The sequence below is a fragment of the Dermacentor variabilis genome, chromosome 2 (assembly GCF_050947875.1).
Source record: "Dermacentor variabilis isolate Ectoservices chromosome 2, ASM5094787v1, whole genome shotgun sequence".
Lineage (NCBI taxonomy): Eukaryota > Metazoa > Arthropoda > Arachnida > Ixodida > Ixodidae > Dermacentor > Dermacentor variabilis.
In genome coordinates this window covers 112,022,735-112,032,769 of record NC_134569.1, presented here as the reverse complement: position 1 = coordinate 112,032,769, position 10,035 = coordinate 112,022,735, and positions in this window count along the sequence as shown.

The following is a 10,035-nucleotide window of genomic DNA, read 5'->3' as shown; positions in this document are numbered from 1 at the left end:
CGCGCTCTCCGCCTGTTACAATCCTATTGGAGTGTAGATGTCAATCGGAATGGTTTTATTTTTTTATTATTTATTCATTATCGAATGATTGTAATAATCTAATTCTTAATACTGCGCGGCAGTTGGCGCCAAGCACCTTGTGCTGAACCATTCCACAGTTGACAGCTGCGCCGGGACATAGCCTAGCGAGTGTTGGAAGCAAAGTGGGAGGGGCGCGATAAACATTAACCGTGTCACGCCAGATCGTTTATCAGGAAGCAGAAGTGCGCGAAATATGAAAATGTCCAAGTGCGCATTCTCCGCATGACTGGGCGCTCTTGCGATCGAGCTTATAAGAGCGAGCATTCCCGAAGTTCAAGCTCGGGAAAGCTATACGGGTGCACAACAGAGAGACGAGCGATGTAGCATTGATCCTTGTGGTTTATATTGTCACCTGATCTTCTTCACATCCCTAGCGGTACGAGGTGCCTATAGGTTGTGTATATAACGGTGTGAGAAGAGGTTTATTGGCGGCTCCTAAGGCAAAAGCGCGGCGACCGGGAACGGCGAGACAGCCCGAAGCACTGTCCAAAAAAGGCGACAGTAATCAACAGCGCGAGCGGGGCCGAGCCGCGCGTTGGCGATGTGTCTGTGCCGCGAGGCGCGTCTTCTTCTTCACAATCTCCCCCCGGACAAAAAGAGCCATCCTGGCGCCTTAAGAATCAGGAGGCAGAGGGTCGTGGTAGGGCTTGAGACGCGAGACGTGGACAATGTCACGTCCACGCCGGCGCAAGTCTTCAGGTGGTGACAGTGGCTCGATTAGAAAATTCACCGGAGATGTTTGCTCCAAGACTCGGTAAGGCCCTTCGAATTTAGGGACGAGTTTCGAGGAAAGCCCCGGAGTCTGGAAAGGCACAGACAACCACACAAGAACGCCTGGAGCGTAGGTGGTGTTCGGAAGCGTGTCGGTGCGGTTTTCTTTCTGGCGCTGCTGTTGCTCGGCCGTAAAGGAGCGCGCTAGCTGGCGGCATTCTTCGGCCTGTCGGGCGACGTCGGACACAGGTAGACACTCGGAGGCGTCAGAACGGTATGGAAGGAGCGTGTCGATGGTATGCGTAGGCTGGCGGCCATACAGGAGGAAGAAAGGTGAAAATCCCGTAGTGGCCTGGATCGCGGTGTTGTACGCGAACGTGATGAATGGAAGGATGCGGTCCCATTTACCATGATCAGATGCCACGTACATCGACAGCATGTCACCAAGTGTGCGGGAAAATCGCTCTGTGAGTCCGTTAGTCTGGGGATGGTATGCCGTGCTTGTCCGATGAATAATACGGCATTCCGAGAGCAAACTTTTGACGACTTCGGAGAGGAAGGCGCGACCTCGATCGCTGAGGAGTTCTCGAGGTGCGCCGTGTCGAAGCACGAAGCGATGTAGAACGAAAAAGGCTACATTCCGTGCCGTAGCACTTCGTAAAGCAGCAGTTTCGGCGTAGCGTGTCAAGTGGTCAACAGCAACTACGATCCACCGATTGCCGTCTGGAGTCATAGGAAGCGGGCCGTATAGGTCGATGCCGACGCGATCGAAGGGTGTGGTAGGGCACGGGAGCGGCTGCAAGGCACCAGACGAGCGTAAAGGCGGCGATTTGCGGCGTTGACAGTCAAGACAGCACCGAACAAACTTTTGTACAAAATTGTACATGCCGCGCCAGTAGTAGCGGTGGCGAATTCGTTCGTACGTCTTGAAGACTCCGCCGTGGCCACACTGTGGATCGTTGTGGAAAGCGGCACATATTTGTGACCTTAAGCTGCGGGGAATCACCAGAAGCCACCTACGGCCTTCAGGAGAGTAATTGCGTCGGTGGAGCAGCTGGTCACGAATGGCAAAATGAACTGCTTGGCGTCGGAGGGTTCGGGATACAGGGATAGTCGATGATCCAGAAAGATAGTCGAAAAGAGAAGCGATCCACGGGTCACGACGTTGTGCGGTGGCAAAGGAGTCCATGTCGAGAGATGAGATGGAGTGTGCGGAAGTTGTTCCGCAGGCCGAGTCTGGAGGTAAAGGTGAACGAGACAGGGCGTCGGCGTCGGAGTGTGTTCGCCCACTGCGGTATATGACGCGAATATCGTACTCCTGGATGCGTAATGCCCAACGGGCTAGGCGGCCAGTGGGATCTTTCAAGTTGGCAAGCCAACAAAGCGCGTGGTGATCTGTGACCAAGTCGAATGGGCGCCCGTACAGGTATGCTCGGAACTTGCCAAGAGCCCATACTAAGGCCAAGCACTCTTTTTCGGTCACGCTGTAATTGGCCTCAGGCTTTGTCAGCGTGCGACTCGCATAGGCGACTACGTATTCGGGGTAGCCTGGCTTTCGTTGGGCGAGGACGGCGCCGAGACCGACCCCGCTGGCATCTGTGTGTACCTCAGTTGCAGCCGACGGGTCGAAATGGCGAAGAATAGGTGGGGAGGTGAGAAGACGACGCAGCGTAGCGAAGGCGGAGTCACATGCAGGGGACCAGGAGGAGAGGGTGGTGTCACCGCGCAGAAGCTGAGTCAATGGCGCCATGATCGATGCGAAATTCCGAACAAAGCGCCGGAAATATGAGCATAGGCCCACAAAGCTCCGAAGTTCTTTGATGGTCTGAGGCTTCGGAAACTCAGCGACAGCTCGAAGTTTTGCAGGATCGGGTAGAACGCCGTGCTTGGACACAACGTGGCCTAAAATGGTGAGCTCTCGCGCGGCGAAGCGGCACTTCTTGAGGTTGAGTTGGAGGCCAGCGTTCGTTAGACAGGTCAAAACAAGTCCCAAGTGAGGTTGTGAAACGTCGAATGAACTTCTAAAGTGGTGCAGGAGATCAAGAAGGTCGGCGCGTTCGGCAGGTGTGAGGATATCGGCGATGGCACTCGAGAAAGCATCCTTGGACGTCTCTTCAAGCGCGGAAATCGAAGACGACTGGCCGGAGTCGACATCAAAAGAGTCTCCGGGGACGTCAACCAAAGACGAAGAGTTGAGGAGTTCCACGATGCCAAGGCATTCACCAACGAGCAATGTAATAGGCGCACAGAGGGGATTGCAAAAGTATATATTGCTACAGCCGCCAGCCATGTCAAGTGTTGCGAAGGGTAGTCGGAGAGATTTACGGCTCATGAAGACGTCGGAAGGTGTGAAGAGGACCGTTGCATCAGTGATGGCATCGCAAGAGACGGGTACGAGAGCGAAGGAGCCAGGTGGAATATCTGTGTCCTCGCGCACGGTAAGTTTAGAAGGGCGGTCACAATCTTCGTGCAAGGGTGCGTCACAAGGGGAAAATTCAACTTCGGCGCGTGCGCAGTCGATCACGGCTTTATGACGGGATAAGAAGTCCCATCCGAGGATGACGTCATGCGAGCAGGTGGGAAGAACAATGCACTCGACTATGTAAACAATGCCGTGAATAAGCACACGTACAGTACAGGCTGCGTGCGGAGTGACGTGCTGAGCGCTTGCCGTACGAAGCGACAGTCCAGAAAGCGGCGTGGTCACCTTGCGCAGCGAACGGCACAGTTTGGCGGCTATCACAGAAACGGCTGCGCCGGTATCCACAAGAGCGAATGCAGGAACACCTTCTACACTAATTTCGACCACGTTAGCAGGACAGGCGCGAGGACTTAGGCAGTTCGAATGGGGCGCAGTTCTTGCCTCGTGAACTGCGACGTTCAGTTTTCCTGGTCAGGTGGTGCGGGTCGCCGACGCATTGGGGAGAGCGAGCGTCGGCGAGGGGATGGCGAGCGACGCGAAGGAAATTCTGGAAGGTCAGCACGAGCATACGGTTGGTGGGAAGGAGTGGCGTATTGGCGAAACGGCTGGCTGCCGTACTGGAAGGGCCGAGAGGCGTCGCCGAACGCTTGAGGCCGACGTCGGCAATATCGGGCGACGTGTCCAGGAGTGCAGCAAGAATAGCAGATGGGACGATTATCAGGCGTCCTCCAAGGATTAGCTCTCGGTGCGGTCCAAGATGCAGCATGGGCTTCCGGTGGCACCGGTTGGGAATGGGTCGCGAAAGACGCAGGCGGAGGCCTGCGTACTGCCTGCGCGTACGTAAGAGGCGCAGCCACAGGCAAGACTGGCTGCGCATAGGTGGGAGGAGTCGCGACAGGCTGCACTGCCAGAGCAGAGTTGAGATTCGTGGCTGCAGGCGGCTGATGGTGTGCGGAAGGGACAACTTGAGCGACCTCTTCGGAGATGAGAGTGCGGAGCGTGTTTGGAAGACGGGAGGTGGGCTCCTGAGTGAAGGGGACTAAAGAAAGTTGGCGGGCAACTTCCTCACGCACGAAGTCCTTGACCCGTTGAAGTAATGAGCATGAGTCGTACATGCTGTCAAGGCTTGCCACCAAGTCGTCGCTGCCCAGAGCACGCCGAGTCGAAGCGCGTTGCTTCCGTAACTCATCATAACTTTGGCATAGGCTGACGACTTCGGACACAGTGCGCGGATTCCTGGCTAGAAGCATCTGGAAAGCGCCGTCATCGATGCCCTTCAGTATATGGTGAATTCGCTCAGCTTCGGGCATTGCCGCGTTGACTCGTTTACACAGGTCCACGACGTCTTCAATGTAGCTCGTGAATGTTTCTGCCGTCTGCTGTGCTCGGGCGCGCAAGCGTTGTTCAGCGCGCAGTTTGCGAACAGCGGGTCGGCCGAACACTTCTGTAAAGGTTGGCTTGAAGATTGACCATGTGGGTAAGTCACTTTCGTGGTTGTGAAACCAGAGTTGGGCAACACCAGCCAGATAAAAGATGACGTGGGTTAACTTCGCTGGATCATCCCACTTGTTGTGCGCGCTCACCCGTTCATATGACGCCAACCAGTCTTCTACGTCGTCGTCGTCGTCTGCACCGCTGAAGATCTTGGGGTCGCGTTGTCGTGCAACGCCGGTGCAAGTGACGGACTGTGGCGTCGGCGCCGTTTGGGATGAGCTGTCGGTCATGGCGGGCGATAGCGTTCTTGATCGCAGCTCCAGGGTGACAAGCGACGGGGTTTGAGTCCCCGCACCTCCACCAATTGAGAAGAGGTTTATTGGCGGCTCCTAAGGCAAAAGCGCGGCGACCGGGAACGGCGAGACAGCCCGAAGCACTGTCCAAAAAAGGCGACAGTAATCAACAGCGCGAGCGGGGCCGAGCCGCGCGTTGGCGATGTGTCTGTGCCGCGAGGCGCGTCTTCTTCTTCACAGGTGTGCTAAATCTTATTTTTGTCTGATTTCTGCTTCTCTTGGTGAACATTCAACATGCTCTCGTATAAAAAAGAAAAAAAAAACGCCTCTGTTGAATCATATCTTGCTGCTTCTGGCACATAGGCTGTCAGGCTGCGCGTCTTTCAGCAACATACGCGAAAAGTCTGGACATTTCGTTCGCTTCTCCGGTGTTGGGCTGCTAAGCACGAGGTCTCTGAATCGAATCCCGGCCATGGTGGCCGCATTTCAATGAGGGCGAAATGCGAAGACGCCCGTGTACTTAGATTTAGGTGCACGTTAAAGAACCCCAGGTGGTTCAAATTTACGGAGTCCCCGCACTAGGGCGTGCCTAATAACCAGATCGTGCTTTTGGCACGTAAAACCCTATAATTTTAAAAAAAATTTGTTCGCTTCTCTCACTCGGCCAAGGCGCCGCATCTGCTCCCTCCCGTTCAATGCCCCTATAAACCAGAACTGCTTAATTAAAAGCTCATGCAGTGGCACAGAGTGACGTCGATCGCCGTGTTCGGCGAACTGATGACCTCGACAAGCAAGGCGGTGAGCAAATAATGGTACGGGGATTGAACGAGCGATTCATGCAGATGACGTAGAACTGAGATGGTTAAATGGCAATTTTTCAGAGAAGCCTTCGGCCTGCTGTAAACCTAAATACATCTGCTACGATGACAGTCACCGTTACATATGTATCCAACTTTGTATTTATCTTGTTCCTTTAGCAACTCCTGTCCGGAGTCTGCGTATAGTGCGTCATGCTGTTGAAAATAATACGGCCCCATTAAAGAGACACTGGAGCGCAGCAATAATAATAATAATAATAATAATATATGGGGTTTTACGTGCCAAAACCACTTTCTGATTATGAGGCACGCCGTAGTGGGGGACTCCGGAAATTTTGACCACCTGGGGTTCTTTAACGTGCACCTAAATCTAAGAGCGCAGCAATAAGTCAACTTACCTGATGAAGTGTTTTAAATAGTCGCTTTGCTTATATTCGGCGAAAGAAATCAGGTATTAAAAGAGAAAATGAACAAAGTGTCCCCGTTGAATTTCGCATCGCAAATGAGTTTGACATTGCGGACATGTATCTTTTTTCTTGCGTGCTTAGGCCGTTTTTGCTGAGAAAAAGTTATCAAAATTTACCAGGCTGAATCTTTGGTTGTTTTACGATGCAATCTAATCACTGTTTATCGATAAACGACTAGATAATCTAGAGCAGGCGCTGTCCAAATCTTATGACGTCACGGCATGGTAGTGCGCTAAAAAAAAAAAAAGCGTGTCAAATGAGACAAGGACGATGTACATGGTATATTTATGTGTACTGAAATTGGGGCGGGGGGAACATTCGAGGTCATGCAATGTTGAATAACTGCATGATATTCCTCAATTATTTGTGTGTGTTATTTTCATGTCACAATCAGAACTCATTGTTTCTAGACCCCCTATTTCTTTTATGGATGTCGACATTTTTTTCATCCCGCATTTCCCGCATAGCAGAAGCGTAATGCGTCCATCGAGCTTAACATAATGTTTGACGTAGTAGTTCTGCGGAAACCCGCAAGGTGGAGAGAAGTAATGAATAAAGGGAAAATCAGACATCCACCCGTTCGTAGCAATTGCTACAAAGGAAACACATACGGGTTCCTCGAAAGAAAAGCCTCAGGGTTGAAGAAAAATTCGTCCTGGTCCGGGACTCGAACCCGGGACCACCGCTCTTTCGGGGCAGCCGCTCTACCATCTGAGCTAACCAGGCGGCTAGCAGATGGCAGGGCGAAGTCGAATTTGTCGAAGTCGAATTCATTACTTCTCTCCACCTTGCGGGTTTCCGCAGAACTACTACGTCAAACACTTGTCTTTGCTTCGTGTTGTCGACAAATTCGACTTCGCCCTGCCATCTGCTAGCCGCCTGGTTAGCTCAGATGGTAGAGCGGCTGCCCCGGAAAAGCGGTGGTCTCGGGTTCGAGTCCCGGACCAGGACGAATTTTTCTTCAACCCTGAGGCTTTTCTTTCGAGGAACCCGTATGGGTTTCCTTTGTAGCAATTGCTACGAATGGGTGGGTGTCTGATTTTTCCTTTATTCTTAACATAATGTTTATCTTCAGTGTCTCTTTAAGGCAATAAAAGCGTCACCTGCTAGTTAGCGTCAGGTCCTGCGTACACCTGCTTAAACCATTCGTCTTCGTAATTTACTACGCTGTTTGGATCAGGAAGGGCGGTGCGTGCTTCGTCTTTGTGCCCAGGACCCCTGGCTGGGCGAGGAACGCGTGGCACGCGGCGCAGCGCCGAGCCGAAGTCCTGACCGGCCACCGCGCGTTCAGGCTCCTCGTGGCCCTTCTCATTGTGCTCAGCAGCATCGTGCTGGTGAGGGCTCCGCATCTGCAAGCGGGGCATGCTCGCTTGATGCAAACGGTGGAGCGTGCATCCTGCGGTAACCGCATACACTGTCGCGCACGCCAGCGCGTATACGTACGCACACACAACATGCACACGCACGCACGCACGCACGCACGCACATGGATGCACATACACAGAGATACACAAAACAAATTCGAGGACACATAAGCACCTCTGAGTTGTGAATGCAAAAGCAGTAATGTCCAGCTGAACGCCGCTGAGCGGACCTTCGAGTTTTGCGCTGCGAATGATGCGCTATAGTGGTACGGGCTGCCCGAGCCAGAAAGCAACAGCAGCCTGCGGTGCCAACGCCGCATGCCACCGACGTCCTGCGCGACGAGAGACCGAGGAAGCAGCAGCGGCGACCAAGGCCGGCAGGCAGCGCAGCAGCTAAGCCTAGAGACGGTGAGAGAGAGAGAGAGAGAGAGAGAGAGAGAGAGAGAGAGAGATACGAACCGCGCGTCGGGTTCCGAGAGCGAAACGGTGGCACCCGCACGCGCGCGTCACGCGTCTGCCTCGCCGACGACAACCCACCTCGATCCGCGGTGTCGCGTCGCCGTATCTGCTCAATCGAGGCACACTGGTGACGTGGCGTCGCGGCGATACTCTCTCACCCTCATGCAGCACCTTCTCGATCGCTGTGCTCCGTCGAAGCGCGGTCGTGACGTGGCCTGGCAGCCAATAGGAATTTCGGTGCCGTTCCGCTGCTACAGACGCCGGCTTTTTCGCTCAATGGGCCATTTGATGCTCTTGCATCAAAAATCAGTAAGATCTAGCAGAATTACGAGAGCTTTTAAGCGTATAGCAACTTTAGAATGGCGAAGAGAAAGCCACGTCTTTAACTCACTCGAGTTGCTTCGCTTAAGAAATAAAGTGTTTCGAAAATAATTTGAAACTCGCAGTAAACGAAAGAAATATTATGCGAAACTCTTGTACCGTAAAGATAAATGCTATGCGAAGCATTTCGTACATATATGGCTAACTAGCGTCGTTTGGCGTTCCGCGAAGTGTTACGAGATGGCGCAACAAGTCCGTGTAAATGGATTGATTCTGTGTGTGTGAGGAGAGCGTGAGTGACGGCCACGGCACAATGATGACTTGGCGGTGATTACAGTGGCATGACGACGATAGCGAAGACGATGGCGCTTCGACTGCTTTATTCGACTCCGGCAAAAAAATCTACGACCCGTTCAGTTCCGACATGGTTAAATCGGGATGGCGCTATAATGTCGCGTGATGTCTGAAAGCGCTAGCTGACAGGAGGGAATGAAAGGGAAGTTATGGGCCAGTCACTCGCTGCTAGATTTTTCAGTCGCTCGACCGCAAAACTGTTGAACCAACACCAGATGCGCAGGAACAGGACGCCTGTGTATACGCTGATACTTATTTTACGTGGCAATTCAATTGCGAGCAGATGGCGACTGGCTGGTCCCACTTGCCGGTGTCAGCATCGGTCACCTTCAGTCGCTTTTTGGTCGACAGTCGCAAATGGCCGCGCGATCTTCTCAAGTCACCGGTGTGAATGAGCCTTCGGGCAACTTCTTGCTGTGCGACGTAAGGCACGTCAACAACTGTAGTCAGGCTTAAAATTATGTTTCCGTCTGTGGCTTAATAGGAACTCTCTCTCTCTCTCCCGCTCTCTCTCTCTATTTCTATCTCTCTCTAGCCTTTTTGATCGGATGTGACGCACGCGTTATCGTTTGAAAGTGCTAGCTGACACGGGAGAAGTGCGCATGCCTCTGCAGTCTAATGGGTAGAGTATCGGAGTCTCTAACGCTGAGAAAACCTGGTTCGAATCCCATCGGACCATCGGATACGTATTTCTTATTTAAGAATCCCGAAACTAGGCTTGACAGGAACGCAAAGTGCCTAGTATGGGCAAAGAATGCTAGTTGCAACTATTTTCACATATCGCCGACAGAAGACATCGCAGCTGAAGGCGACGAAGGGACTACTTCGGTTTTTGAAGGAGACGGGTTTGGACAAGCGGCTGTGACAGTGATGTCACGTACCGCGCAAGAGTGACGGACTCTAACTGACGATGTGTGTGCTGTGTTGTGTGCTTTCTCTCTCTCTCTCTCTCTCCTCCCCATCTTTCATCCCCCCATCCCGCCCCCATGTGTAGGGTAGCAAACCGGTTAAGCTAAACTGGTTAACTTCCCTGCCTTTCCTTCTCCACTTCTTCCTTCCTTCCTTCGCGCATTAAGACACGTGAGGACTTATCCTATGCGGGTTGCCTGGGTGTGCGACGTGGCATGGCAGCGCAGCCAGTCATGCATTAACACGTTGTGTAGTCCCAAAAGATCGCACCAGAACCTTCATCACGCCAATGTCAGAGACACTGGCTACGCGTTTAGGTTCATTTTAACTTGCTGTAGCGCTTGCATATTGCTAAGCGAGTGCTTTGTGTTTCCGCGGACGCGCACGCAGTGCCTCGAAGGG